Here is a 15,340-nt window from a genome sequence, read left to right as displayed (position 1 = left end):
CGGCACTGGCAACAACAAAATCTGTAACTCATGACTAAGGGCTTTCAGACTCCAAGGATACACTGTTGTACTTCTTTTGCCCTATTTCTTTCAAACAAAAGGTGACAATGTCAGAATGTCGTGAAGGCTCGTGGCTTCTATTGCTGCCCAATTTAGAGATGGACAGTATTTCAAATGGCATGGAGAATTGGAGCCGCAGATGTGCTTACGTAAGAAAATTCAAATTAATTAACTTGTCAAATCCTTCTCTCAGATAGCAGGAATGCAAAAGATTTTATCATGACAAGGTATTGTTTCCCGGTGGTGCTGAGTGTCCATTTTCTTGCTTCTATTCACATTCCAATTCATGGTTCCAGAACACTAAACAATTAGCATATCATGCACATGGCAGCTGAGAAACATTTTGCAATATTAAACAATTCTTATGAGTCTTGAATTTGTATGTATGTTGGTGTGGATTTAACAAGCATGCATTGTGAGACCACTTTCTTACAATGTCAACTAGTGGAATGTGCTAGAACTGTGAATAGTCTTATGTTTTACGAACATATTATATCAATTTAATTAATTTAATAAAAATTAAAGTTTTTTTCTTTTCTTTTCTTTTTTTTTTTTTTTTTTTTTTTTTTTTGAGACAGAGTCTCGCTCTGTCACCCAGGCTGGAGTGCAGTGGTGCAATCTTGGCTCACTGCAACCTCCGCCTCCTGGGTTCAAGCCATTCTCTTGCCTCAGCCTTTCTAAGAGCTGGGATTATAAGCACTCGCCACCACCACGTTTTTTTGTATTTTTAGTAGAGACAGGGTTTCACCATGTTGGCCAGGCTGGTCTCAAACTCCTGACCTCGTGATCTGCCTGCCTCGACCTCCTAAAGTGTTGAGATTACAGGCATGAGCCACCGAAAATTTGGTATTCAATAATTATAATTTATATTTTGCATAGATAAATTCTGAATATTTAAGAGAAAACTTATTGAAAATAGTTTTTGATTTATTACATTTACTTTAATTTACATTATTGATAAATATATTCAAAATATATACATTTGGAATAAAATTATATTTTCTTGTTAATTTCTTAGACCATTACTACCAATTGAACACTAATTTACTAAAGCCTTTATTATTTCAAGATTATTATTTTGCCGAGATAAAGACAAGAAAATTTGCTGACAATGTTATGTAAATACTACAGCTAAATCAAATTTTTCTGATGTTGTCATTATGAAGATATATTTGTCAAAGAAGAAAGATAAAACACTCTGATTTATAAATTGTCATTATTTAAACATAGGATATTTACACTTCTGGTTTTTTTGTTTTTAAAGAATTGTCTATGCACACTATGATTTTTAAAACTGTCTTCAAAGCCATTTTGAAAACAAGTGCTCAACGTTTTGGGGGAGAATTTTTATTGATTAGCAGCCGTGAAATCACTCACCATACTTCTGGTAAGCTGCCATCTGAAGAGGCATGAAAAAGTTCTGTGGTGTCTGCTGAGTGTTCTCGGTTAATCTACTCCAAATTATTAAGCCTTCATGATCCTCCAGGACACGTAGTCAGATAAAACTGTAACTGATTTGAAGAAATTCTTGATTGCAGAAATCATCAAGCCTTGGTAAGTATCAGGATCTCCAAAAACACCAGAATGTGGATTTTGGTGAAATGTGGAAGATTGTAGAGTTGGAAATGTGGGTAGGCTGGGAAGGTAAGAGACAGTGACACAGTTGCCCTTTGCTCCAAGCTAGAAGGGGTATTTTTACAATCGTTTTCTAGGATCAACTTTATATTTCACAGATCTAATTATTTTGTTTGCTTATGTTGTGCTCCTGGCTGCATAGCGTTAGTCTGTCCTCTGTCATTGCTGGTGGGTCTCCAGAGGGGTGTAAATATTACGGGCTGGTAGTTGATCTGTTACTACTGAAAAGATAAAGATCATTGTAAAGTCCTGTGTAAATGTGAGACAGAGACCAAAAGATTATTATTTTATTAAACATTGAAGAAACAATGATAGATGTTAAAGGGAACAGATGCATTTCAAATGTATAATTATTTTATATTGAAATCGTTATTTTGTATTTGTGACATTTCGTTCACTCATTATACCTCAACATCAAGTCATTTTAAGTTAAAACATGCATGTCTAGTAATGAACATCTAGTAATAAGAGTAGTAATAAGAATAGCCAAATACAGCATGATTTTTGTTGATTTAATACAATAATAACCTGGAGTCCTACAATTTGTGTAGATTTTAAAATTTCTCCTTAATGCAGACTGCTATATTTGAGTTGGAATATTTATCTATGTGAGAAATAAAGCACACTCTTCTATAAGGTTTGCTTTGTTTTGTTTTCAAAAAAGCTTATTTAATCTTCAGATAAGGGCAATATTCTACAAAATTATAGATATATTCTAGTATATAAGAATAAAGTTGTATATTATTTCTCACAGGAAAATCTTAAAACATTAAAACATGATCTTTATCAGGTTTTATATCTATAATTAGGGGCTTAGACAAAAATCCAAGGACAGTGACAAATATCATATTTTTACTTTATTTCCTGCCACTACACTCATCTCTTTCTTCAAATAACCTTATTCATCTGCAGTAGCAAATATTATGGTCCTTTTCAAGGTTATTCTCAGAAGTAGTTTTCATTTAATATGACGTAAATTTATCCTCAAATTCATTTCTTCCTAAAAAAATCTGCAATATCATTATCTTCAAGGTTAAGGAACTTAATTAGCGAGATGGGTGTGGCAGAATGAGCAGAGGAAAAATGATAGAGAAACATTTTTTTCATGTTAAGTAGAATTATTATCTATATAATTTAGTGGTACCTAATCTATGTAACCTGAAATATTTGCATACAGTTTGATTCTTAATTTGCCTACATAAAAATATTGTTAGGGACCATGTTAGGCAGGGTGTACAGAAATAGGCTTCTGACCTTTCCACTACCAAATGAATCTCTGCAATTTTTCAAGACTGAGTATATTTTTTTAACTATTGATAAAAGGCTTTCTTCATTGTAGATCAACATTTATGTCCTCAGTTACACTATAATAGATGGCTTTTTAATTTCAAACACTTATTTTTTTCTTTTTTACGAAGAAAAATATATATTAAAATAGGCTGAAATATTCATCCCAAGATACTGATGGGTCTTATATAGACAATATTTACATGTTATATAATGGTTGGTTCTATTAAATATAACTTGCCATTAGGCCTGCATATTATTTTAAACGTGTCATTATGTTTGGGTTTATTTTAGTTAGCCGCATATTATTTATTCCATAGTAAATGTTTAGTTCTTCTACAAATACTTTTGCATTCATAAAGTCATAAGTAGAAAGAAAGGAGGGGGAAGGGAAGAAGTTAGAAAGCAAAGGAAGGAAGGATGGAAGGAAGAAAGCAAGGAATGAAGGAAGAGGGGGAGGGAGGGAGGGAAGGGAGGAAGGGAGGGAGGGGAGGAAGGAAGGGAGGGAGGGAGGGAAGGAAGGAAGGAAGGAAGGAAGGAAGGAAGGAAGGAAGGAAGGAGAAGGAAGGAAGGAAGGAAGGAAGGAAGGAAGGAAGGAAGGAAGGAAAGAGGTATGAAGAGAGGGAAGGAGGAAAGCTTCAGGGACAATTAAGTATATGAATGTGAACCAAGAGGACCAAAATTGCATTTGCAGTCAAAATTCCGAAACTCATACTAGCAGATCTAGGAAGTAATGTTTCACACGGAACACTGCCTGAATCCAATCTATTTTTCTGGACTTGTCACATAACATACAATTACATCAGTTTGCCTATTTGCCGTCAGTCTCTGTAATTAGCACAAGTTGGTGGATGGTGTTATAGCTTAAAACATGCCACAGTGCTTTTACTTGATTGCCAGGACATCATCTACTTTTCTAACTATTCCTGTCTTGCAGACTAAGACACAGAAATATCTCAATTTTAAAGCTTCATGTCTTGTTTTTTTGCCCTTTAGTATTGTGACCTCCCCAAAAAATAATGCTGTAATTGCTTAGAACTTTAGTGTTTGTAAAATAATCTTTTTTAACATTTGTAACATTATTTAAAACTTTTTATAAACATTTTATTTTCTGAAATATATAAAAAGATTACATGTGAATTCACATAGCAGTTATTCTAATTATTATCATTCTTTTCAATGAAGTATATTAAAATGTTTTTCAATAGTTATTTTATGAATCTCAACAATACTCAAGTGATACAAATTCGTATTATTGCAAATCCCATTACAAAGAAAATAATAAAGCAGACTGCTTGACTTATATAGTAAGTCAGTCAGTATTGGCATTGGAAGTAGAGGGAAGTCTGTTACTAGAACTACAGCAATGAAGAAATTTACACCATTAATCTAATCATGACGTTGGACCAAACATAACAATATAATCCAGGCCCCTGCCAGTCTTCCAGATTATTGTACACAGATGGAGGGTATTGGATTTGTTAAAAACTTAAGAACAAAATGAGTGGGATTGTTTCTAACAGTACTTATAGATGTGATTTATAAATATTGTTGTGTTTCATACATATTGATGTATAAATACATGTTATTTATATATTTATACATATAGGTGTACATGACTTATACATATAGATGTGTTAAGCCACTATGCTGCTGAAGTTGAAATCCATTTATGATGCTTTGCACATATCTGACAATATAAATTACATTAAGAACTTCATAATAATGTTTATGTAAATAAACTTACTTTTATGTAAGTTTATTTAAATAAATAAAATAAAGTTATGTAAGTTTATGTAAATAAACTTACTTTTATTTACATATTTTCTATATAGTAAATATGTTTAACACTATCTTCTGAATATGAAGGACCAGTAATTTGTGGTTTTCTCTTGGAAGCATATCTGTGTTCTTAGCATAATATAGCTTGATAAGGTCTTTTAGAACTGTTTCTCAAAACATATACCACTTCTAGAGGAAGAATTTGACTTCAGTAAATTTAACAACCACTTCAAAATAGTAAAAGTTAAAAAGCTATGTAGAGACAAAGGTGTGAAGAGGAATTCCCACCCATACTTTCTTACTTTATATTTTATACAGTGTTCACCCTCAGAGATGACAAACACAGCTGATGAAAAATTAATACAAAGTCTGAATCATGAAGCCAGGAAGTTAAAAGAAGCGGCTATCTTTGAATAAGATATTTTCATCCTCAAATCAAGTCTACCAGGAACATCAAGAATATTTGATATCAGCATCATAATTTCGCATTTTTGAATAAACTTTGTAGTTATATTACTTGTAATACATTTTCCAAAGAAGAAAACTAAACACTGCCAAATGGTAAGATAATAATAGTAAAAGGTACAATCCTATTATTTAAACTAAATTGTGAATATCTATATAAGTAAAAATGTTTGAGCATTTATTTATTTGGTTAGCATTTTCCTATGGAAGTGTATACATTGTTCATATCATGGAGAAATCTCACAGGAAGAACCCCACAATTCTCTTGGTTTTAACCTCCTTATACAGAAATTTAGATTTATATTTTTCTCTTGATTAAAATTATTTTCCCTCAGAATTCAAATTACATATATTTTCACAACTAAAATGCTAACTCACTTTTCTACTTTTTCCCCTTATAATTTATATTTCGGCAGTTTGAGCAATTGGTGTGGTAACTGCTCAATGCAGCCCTCCTGCTGAAATGAGGTTCCTGCTGAAAGAGCCAGGTAGTACCCCAACCACTCACTTCGCCAGTTCACTTTTTTAGCAGACTAATAGCCAAGAGTCAATGAGAAACTGCTAAAACTACTAATATCTTCTCCCAAATAAGAAAATTAATCTCCAAAATGCAAAAGACCTATTTCAAAAGATAAAATTACCACACTAAATATGTTAGAGAATAAAAATACAAGCCACATTTAAAACCATTTTTAAAATAGCCATATTCATGGTGAACATCACGTACTCCTGCTATAAATATAAAAAATCTTCATGATAATGAATTATAAATTGAAAGGGGTTAATTTTTTGAAAAAGCAAGCCTAATAAAAAATAGCTATTCAAAATTATTCAATATGTATTCTGTATAAAATAATTTAAAAAATTTTTTGCAATAGGAAAATTTGAAAATCAGACCTTAGCCAAATGTTCAAAGTTAGCATAACTAATAGTGGGACAACTTGAAATTACGCAGCTCATAGAGCAATGCAATATAATGTATACACAAGGATGTTTAATCTGAATCTAATTAAGCACTCAGACTTAACTTCTGGTTAACAAGATACATAGGGGATAAAGAAACAAATTAAATAGCACGATGAGAAAATAATCAGATAAAACCCAAACATAGTACATTCCACAAAACAAAAAGGTTTAGGCTGTCCAAAAGACAATATTATGGGAAAAATAAAAAGATAGTTGTGCAGGAGAAATTTAAATACATTTAAGGAACAAGACAATTTAATGCAGTGTGTGAACTTATCCAAGTTTAGGGTGACATATGTGTAGGCTAAATGGGTTTGGATGATAGAGGACATTAAGGAGTCACTGTTAATTTTTCTAAATTTGATAATGGCATTTTGGTTTTCTAGAAAACTGTATTTTTCGGAGATACATGCTGGAGTATTCAAAAGTGCCATGGCTAGAATGTATTTGTACCTCAAAATTCGTATGCTGAGACCTGAGACTCAATTTACAGTATCAAAAGATGGGGCCTTTAGAATAATCAAATCAGGACGGTTTTACTCCTCATGAATGAATTAGTACCCTTATAAAAAAGGGCTTGAGGGAAGTAGCTATGCCCTATTTGTTCTTCTAGCTCTTCTGCTGGGTGAGATGAAAGCGTTCATCTTCTCCAGAGAACACAAGAAGTCCCTACCTTGCAAGCAGAGACCAGGCCCTCCCCAGACACTGAGCTTGGTGACACTTAGATTTTGGAATTCCAGCCTCCAAAATTGTGAGAAATAAGTTAGTGTTATTTATACATTACCCAGTCGCAAGCATTTTGCTGTAGCAACAGAAACAGACTAAGACAAGGAGTATTATAAGTCTGTAACATACTTATGTAGAGTATGTGTGCGTGTGTGTGTGTGCATGTGTGTGTATGTGTGTATGAGTATGCATTTATATTTTCCAAAATGTTAACTATTGATGAACCTAGATGGAGAATGTACAGGTATTTGTTGTAACATTTTGTCAGCTTTGCTTTTGTTTGAAGATGTTTATAAAACATGTTTAGAAACAAGTATTATATATACATATATATATACACACACACATATATATATATATATACATATACAGGTAAGTGAATGTTAATTTCAAAAACATTGCTAAATAAACAAATAATGCTATTCTTATTTCAAAGCAAAAATAATGAAGGAACTGCATAACATTCTATGAGGTGTTGGCCTTGAATCTACAGCCATGTTGTTAAGTATCCCAGTTCCACTGTCTCTAACTTTCCTCCTTACTCTGCTATTGGCATTGTTCTCTGTGCTGAGATATATCCACTTACTTTTGCCTTCTTCTGAGATGTTGATAGGACAGTTAATCAATATTTCCTATAGTGTAATGAAGCAAATCATCTTCCAGAGTCATTTGATTTCATACCTACCACAAAATACTCCAATTTCTAGGTTCTTTTCCAAAGGAAAAACAATGGCTACGAATTTAACACAGTTATCTACATCACTCAGAAGGAGTATGCCCCTACTGGAAATCAACAAACTTTATTTATAAGACTAGTTGTGCTTTTGGATCACTTTAATCCTTACAACCCAATGAAATCTGGATTACCTAATGAAATTGATTATATTTGAAAACTTATTGTGGAATTCTGGTGAAACACTCCCCTTTTCTTCCTTTCTGCTCCAAGCACTTATTGAGCACATACTATGTCTCAGGCATGGTATTAAGAGCCTGATATCAAACTGAAATATTGAGTTATTTATTGATTATTGTCTCACCCTTCTCCTCCTTCTCTACTACTCTTTCCAGACTATTCATTGACCTGTTCAAGTAACATATCTCTCAAGCCTAATTTTAAGTAACCACTTTCCTTTATTACTGTTATGGAAATAAAATACTTTAAGAACCAGAAGCTTTGGGAGGCCAAGGTGGGCGGATCACTTGAGGTCAAGAGTTCAAGACCAGCCTAGCCAACATGGTGAAACCATGTCTCTGCTAAAAATACAAAAATTAGCCTGGCATGGTGACTCAGTACCTGTAATACCAGCTACTCTGGAGGCCTAGGCATGCAGGAGAATCACTTGAACCTGGGAGGCAAAGGTTGCAGTAAGCTGAGATCACACCACTGCTCTCCAGTCTGGGAAACACAGTTAGAGTTTGTCATAAAATAAAATAATAAAATAAAATAAAATAAAAGGAAAATTTTATTTGCTGCATTTAACAATAAAATGATAAGAAAACAGGTAACACTCACTGCTTCCATCAAGAATTACAGTATGTGCCTTACTCCTCAGGCTTTGAGAGAGGGTCGAAAAGGAAGGACTCTTCATGTGGCATGGGGTGTAACCAACAACTGTGTGAGCAAACCCTGGATGGACTGAGAGTCCTGTGCCATTGAAAAGTGGGCAGGCAGACCTTTCGTTTCTGCTCCACAGCATGTATGTGGATAACTAATGTGGCAGGTGTGCTTGGCTGACTAACCAACAGGCATGACTTTCCTTGTTTCCTGGTAACAGAAGTTTAGTTCTGCATTGGACCTCCATGTGCTTTACGGAGAGCTAGTTCCCTCCCTAGACCTACTGACTGGATTATGATTGATCAAAGCCAATTACTATAATCCCATTCCCTTTACCAATAATTGATTTTGGCAAGGGCATAAGGAGAAAATATAATCAATGATTCTGTAACAGATATCTTCTGAGGGACTGCTGGGAAAGGTTTTCCTCATGGAGGAAATATATGCAATGAAAGTAACATTCTTATTTTTCTGTCTTGGATGTCATTGTGGTACCTGAAACTGAGACAGACAACTCCTAACCATAAGGAACACACCCCTGAGGGCAAGTCCACATGCTTAGAGAGCAGAACAGGAAGAGGGAAAGGATGTAGTTTCTTGACATCCCTGAACTGTTGAAATAACCAAACTTGGAATTACCCTACCTCCAGAATCATTAATGTGAAATAATACTTTTTTCTTATTTAAGCCATCTGAGTCAAGGTTCATTGTTTGGTTATAAAAGTAACTTAACTGATCTAACTAAGTGAAGGAGGTGAAAAACATTTTGCTGCTCAAAAATTTATGTCTTAGGACTTAAACATCGTGAAGTAATCTGCTATAGACCATGTAGAAAAAAGGAAGTAGTTGGGAAGAAAACAAGACCCATATGTTAGGTCAAAAGAAGACTAAGTGGACTGATCAGTTAGTGAATACGTATGGGGAGATAGAGCTGAGCAGAAAATCATGGTTTCAGGAGAAGACATTAGTCTGCCAAACTTGAGATCATGTAAAGCACCATGGCTGCCAAGGTGAGATAATGAGGTACCAAGATATAGGAAGACATTAAGATATTCTCATATGCAGGTGACACTCAGTTGCATGGGGAAGCAGGCAGATGCCTACCATCGGAGACCTCAGATCACAAGAAGCAAGTCCTCAATTATCCAACCAGAGTTCCGGGCAGTCTTGCAGTCTATACAGGGGTCACTGGGAATAGATAAACAGGTAAAACCTCTGGGTTGGAAGTGAGGCTTAGATACTCAGTCAATTTGGTAATACAGAAGGATGAATTCTGATTTGGGGACAACGCAAGCTGTTAAATGTCTTCCTTTGAAATGTGATAGGACGGATGAGCAGAAAATCATAGGTATAATATGAGAAAGGTCAGTTATGCTGGGATATTCACTCACATTTTGAAGAATGAGGGATAAAGATCAATACACAAGATGAGTGAGGAGATATCATTTACCTGGGCTATGATTAGGAAATGGACTTTGTAGTACTATACTGTGCTGGGGATGATAGACACAGTATTCAAAAATGTGCTGGATGGGGTAGTGGGGCCTTCTTTGATCATGTCTGAATACATCAGAAGGTGTCTGGCTGTCAGGAAGTGAAGAGACTGAAAGAAAGACAGCAATCCTGGACCTGAGTCCATCTGTTGGCAACAGAGGAAGTTATGTCTATTCTCACAATAAGGCAAAACTATGTCAAGCCTTATAGTCCCATCCAAGTGCTCTCTATGAGATCCAGAGGCTCAGCCTAGTTACTGCCCTAAAAGTCACAGCAGTATCGCAAGTTCCTGTATACTTTACTGGCAGAAGTAGATATTGGGTCCAATTGATAATAAAAGGGATCGAGGAAACAATGCAGAAGCTCCACAAACATCAATGAGCCACTAAGTTTGTGCCTTAGAGGCTGCGGGGGACGTAATATTGATGGCATGTCGGGGTGGCATATCATCTTTGCTTGTGTAGATTCAGAGCTCCCTCAAGAGGACTTGCAACTGTTTTGCGAAGACCTGGGTGGGGCGGTGGGGGGTGGGTCAGTGGAGGTAGTGGTGAGGAGCTGAAACAGACAAAAGCTGCGGTAAAGGGAGCTGCCACAATGACTGGTGCACTTTTCATCCTGAGTTCCTAGCAGATTGTCTGGCACACAGCAGGTGTTCAATAAATAATTATTGGATGAATGATTCAATTAATCAAGGACGTTTGGTAGCAGGTGATGATCTAAGAGTAATATTTCACAATGAGAAGTCCAAGTTGATTGCTGTGGTCCACAAGCTGACCTTAAGTTTCTTGGCCACTGTATCTTCAACATTTTAAACTGGCCATATTTCTTATTTTATGAAATGAAATAAATGCTAATGTGCTAGCAAGGGAATATAAACAAGTGTTGTTAGACAAATTCAATGTGACTAAAAAGGAACTGTAGCAGGTGGATGCAAGTGAGCCCAATTAAGATATATTCGCTTTTGTGCCACAGATTCTATGCTTTTCCAAATAGAACTGTTAGATGCTAAGCAAATGGGGACTATTTTTGACTCATACTTTTTTTTTAATCTGTGGGAAATATATTTTCTCATCGATATTTTCTGCTGTTCTCTGTTCAAACTTCGCTTTTGTGATGCTTCCTTTAAAGACTTTTTGTTCTTTCTCATTTTGCGCCATTGTTTATGCTGAATTTGTTGTTGTTGTTTTTGCATTTACATTCCACAGAGAAATGGTACTTAACAGCATAAAATCCCGGAACTGCATCAGGATAAAAGAGGTGATTTATAAACACATAATAGTCGTTTTTGGTACTTTTCATCATTAGTCAAGCTGAGAGAACAAATTGGAATTTGAGCTTCTGGTGGGCTTTCTGAAGGGATCCTCAGATAAATGTAGCCAACGATAAAAGATAATTCCAATTAAAAGATAATGGATATTACGCACAATTACGGCTGTGGCCAAGTGAAAACACTTTGAAATTAAATGTCTTTGCCAGAGAAACCACAGTGTTAAATAAAATAATCAACAGGAATTTATTTCTACTTTCTTTGCTGAATCTACTCACAGGCTCATTCCCTATTGTGGTAGGAAGTTAAAATTCTGTTAAAATAAAAGGAAACAAAACTTCCAAAGCTAGAATAAAGGCTAGAAGTTAAACGGACATAGTATCAAACTCTTCACATAATATCATTAATTGCATTTATGTCTATTTAATTTTGATTGTTCAGAACCCCAAACCAGAAGCCTTCTGCATAGTACATAGCATTTCACCCTGATAACAATTCCTCTCTAAATTTTCCATGTGCACTTTACCTTAGCTAAATATCTCATGTATTGGGAATTATGACAAAATATGCTATGGAAGAAATGATGGGGTTATCAGTTTAAATGATATACTATCATGCGCCAGTTCACAGGCCAATACCTGAGACTCACAGAATTGTGAAAAAGAGAGGAGAGCAAAATTAGAATAACAAAATGAGTAAAACAAGTGTACCAAAAATCAATACAGTCTATGAGTCGCTGAAATGAATGTGACCAGTGGAGATCTTAAGAAAATAATTTTAAAACTGTCTTTCTTCCTTGATAGCATGTTGAATATCTGATGTTACAAATGGTAAAATGGGACTCCTGTAGTTTCATGGGAAATTTGTTATTTTAGCATACAGTTTCACCAAAAAAAAGCAAAAACAGAAATATGTAGATGAAATCGAGTCAGAGATGATCATGAATTATCGCCTCATGTTTGATTCAACGTAAAATCCCACAATCTTCTCAGTCTTCAAGGCAACTTAATCCTCTGTCCCATGGATCTTCTCTATGTACCAGGTGAACAATTTTAACCCTGCAACTCTGTGGCTAGTAGCTGCAGTTTATCAAGTTGTCATCATAGAAAAATAAGTCAGATCACTCGGCATCTTTTTTTTTCCCCCACTATTAGGGCACTGATGCGTCAGGTAAATAATATGAGGGGCTGCTATGTGGCAGTATGCCTATTAATTTCGTTTCATTGTTTTTGTTCAGTCTCCCAATTTCAAAATACGTGGAATGGGAGAGAGGATTTGAAATTAGAGCTGGCTATCAAGACACTCTCCAAATTGGGCTTGGGGGACATTTTGGGACAGGGTACAATAGGGCCCCTAATGTTTATTGCTCCCATTGCAAAGAATATAATTAAAGCCCATTAATGTTTATTGCTCCAGCTCTGAAAGAATACCATTAAGTCAGATACATCACCTGATGGCATCCTCATCAAGCCACACCCCGTGAGCACAGATGGGACATTATGTAACACAAAGAGAGCGGGACTGCTCACCAGGATGCATTTGGAAAATAGTCTCAGGAACCTTTCTTTAAACAAATCCTGTAACATGATAATGTGGCAGCCTACCGCTCCCTCCACCACCATCCTGGACACTCCTTGGCAGCCTGAATACAATTGCATTAATATTCATGATTCATGGTCTACAAAACAAAGAAAGAAAGAAAAATGAAGAAGAAGGAGAAGAAAAAAAAATCCACCACCCCCTGTATGCTCTGCTGTATTCGTGTGCCTAATGAGAATGAATTAAAACCCAGCTGAGATATGACCCTAAACTTTTGCTTCCTCTTAACTGTCAATTTGACTTTCCATAGCACTGTGATCAACTGCATTCTAAGTGGAAGTTGACACTGGCTCAACTTTCTGCCAATGCAGGTAAAATAGAATGGGAACTGCCTGAAACCCAATGCTGATGTAACCCAGTTCTGCACCATTACCCATAATCTGTGTCTTCAGTTCTGTGCAGCTCCAATTTCATTTCTTTAATAGCGTGGGTTTTGATAAGAATCTTCCTTTCCCTCCCCCTCCCATTGCCAAGTTCCCTTTGTGGTGTCATTGCTAACTTCCCACACAATGCAAGTTCATTTCTCTAAGAAATTCCCATCAGTGGTCTTTAATAGCAGGTTAATGGGCTGTTAAATCTCAAATTTTCCAGAACGATTTTGTTACCAGGAGCCTTCCTCCTATTTCTGGTGTGGTCAATAAGAGGCTTGTTTTAGAGGCACTTAATGCTTCACACACTAAGGGGATTGTGCCCCAAATCAGACAAAACAAGAGATACTTTTTATTCCCTTATGATATCAACACCATTTTAGTAGAATATCTGTGGGTCTATTTGTTATTCCTACATAAATCAATAAAGGCTCTGAAAAATACAGGAATCTTTGCCAGCTGTGCGCTTACAAATATTAGATGAGAGGGTTCACAGACAGCAGATCATCCATAAGCTGATTCTCAAACCTGTGTTGTCATATGCTTCATGACTTGCTTCATTATTTGCCACTGCTACTTTATGTTGGCTATTTCTTTCTGAACCTCTCATAAACAAAATCCTTAATGATATATAGCTCAAGTGAATTCATTTACCAAAAAAATAAAGTGCAGAGCAAGGTTATTTATAAACCAGAAACCCAGGTGCCTTGCTGCAGGATTTCTGTGAAGTGAAACAGCCTGCTGGAGTTTTTCACAATTTCGAAGTGAATAGATGCTATGGATAATTAAAAATTCAACAAAAGCAGATTATAGATTCATTTTCTCTAATGATTTTTAAGAAGGGTAGGTAACTATAAGAGCTATGATAATTAGAATGGGTGGCAAATAATAAATGACACAATACAGCACTTTCTATGTGTACACTTCTTGGTCTTATGCTTTTTGTTAATACTTCATTATACTAAAATAATTTATCACACTTTATTATTGAATGTTTAAAACAAGTGTTTTTATATGCCAGTGCTTAACATTTATATTAAGGAACTTACGTACAAGTTTTATAGACATAATATTATTTCCTTCTACTTGACTACTATACACATATCATCATTTATTTAGGATAAAATGGATGTTCTTATTCTCTAGAAACTTAAAATCTTGTACGAGAAAATTTTACAAGTCACAGATGACTAAAGTACAAAATTAAAACCTCAAAAAAATTTAAGGCATCATTTTTCCCTCTTTCATTGTCTTGTTAATAAATGAGGTATTGTTCAGGGTCTTGCCAATAGTCAGAGAATAGGCAGAAAAGTATGACACAAGCATAATAGAAGAAGATTTCTCATTTACATAAGAGATCAAAGCAGGTCAACATATTGCATATAGAGATTCAAAGATCTCTGAATGCAAGATGAAGATATTTTTCATCTTGTGGATCCACCATCCCTTAAGGCCTCATCATTTGCATCTATTTTACAAAAGGGGAAGGGGATGGTGCATATTGTATGCCTGCTTCTTAAAAGCTTTGAAACAGAAATAGCACATATCACTTTCACTCACATTCCATTGGTTAGAACTCAATAGCAAGGATACAACTAACTGTAAGAAAAGGCAGGAAATAGATCCTAGTTGTGACCTGAAAAAAAAAGAAAATTAATTCTAGTGAAGAGCCAGCTAGTGCTTCTGTTTATGGTTAAAATATTGTAAAATTAGAAAACTCTGCTGGATCACCTCTAATTAACCCTCTAAATAGGACTCCTTGAAGTAGGAAACTAAGAGTTCTTTAAAACTGAGAAGACGAGAGAAATTCCATGAAGAGCAGACCAGGAGTTGAAATCTGAGTGTATAATAGTACAAATAAAGTATAATACAAAATTTAATTACACACCTTGGGAAGTATTAGGGAGGAAAAGGAAGTAAACAGTGGGGAATATTCAATACTGTGTTGTCTGGGTATGAATGGCAGAATGACAATGTTGTGTTGTCAGTGAGGGACTTAGTCTCTATTGATCATAATTAATATGACTGAGAAGTAGCCTCTCACCAGAATCATCCTTAATAATTCATTCGTAGCAGTATAGTCTTTTTTTAGCATGTGCCTCTAAACTCTTCCACCCTCCACTCATTCTCCAGTTT

At 35.3% G+C, this 15,340-nt stretch overlaps 1 long non-coding RNA gene across 1 annotated transcript in view; it reads left to right on the top strand.

Annotated features, from left to right (window-relative positions):
• The window catches only part of LOC131381732 (uncharacterized), a 29,981-nt gene extending 16,945 nt beyond the window's left edge, over window positions 1-13,036 (top strand). Inside the window, exons 3-4 of the long non-coding RNA XR_009210634.1 lie at window positions 5,083-5,325; window positions 12,654-13,036. This is a non-coding gene — a long non-coding RNA (uncharacterized LOC131381732). The remainder of the gene's footprint in view (window positions 1-5,082; window positions 5,326-12,653) is intronic.
• The last annotated feature ends 2,304 nt before the right edge of the window (window positions 13,037-15,340 follow it).

The sequence above is a fragment of the Hylobates moloch genome, unplaced genomic scaffold, assembly GCF_009828535.3.
Source record: "Hylobates moloch isolate HMO894 unplaced genomic scaffold, HMol_V3 SCAFFOLD_2, whole genome shotgun sequence".
Lineage (NCBI taxonomy): Eukaryota > Metazoa > Chordata > Mammalia > Primates > Hylobatidae > Hylobates > Hylobates moloch.
This window is presented reverse-complemented; position numbering and strand designations above follow the sequence as displayed.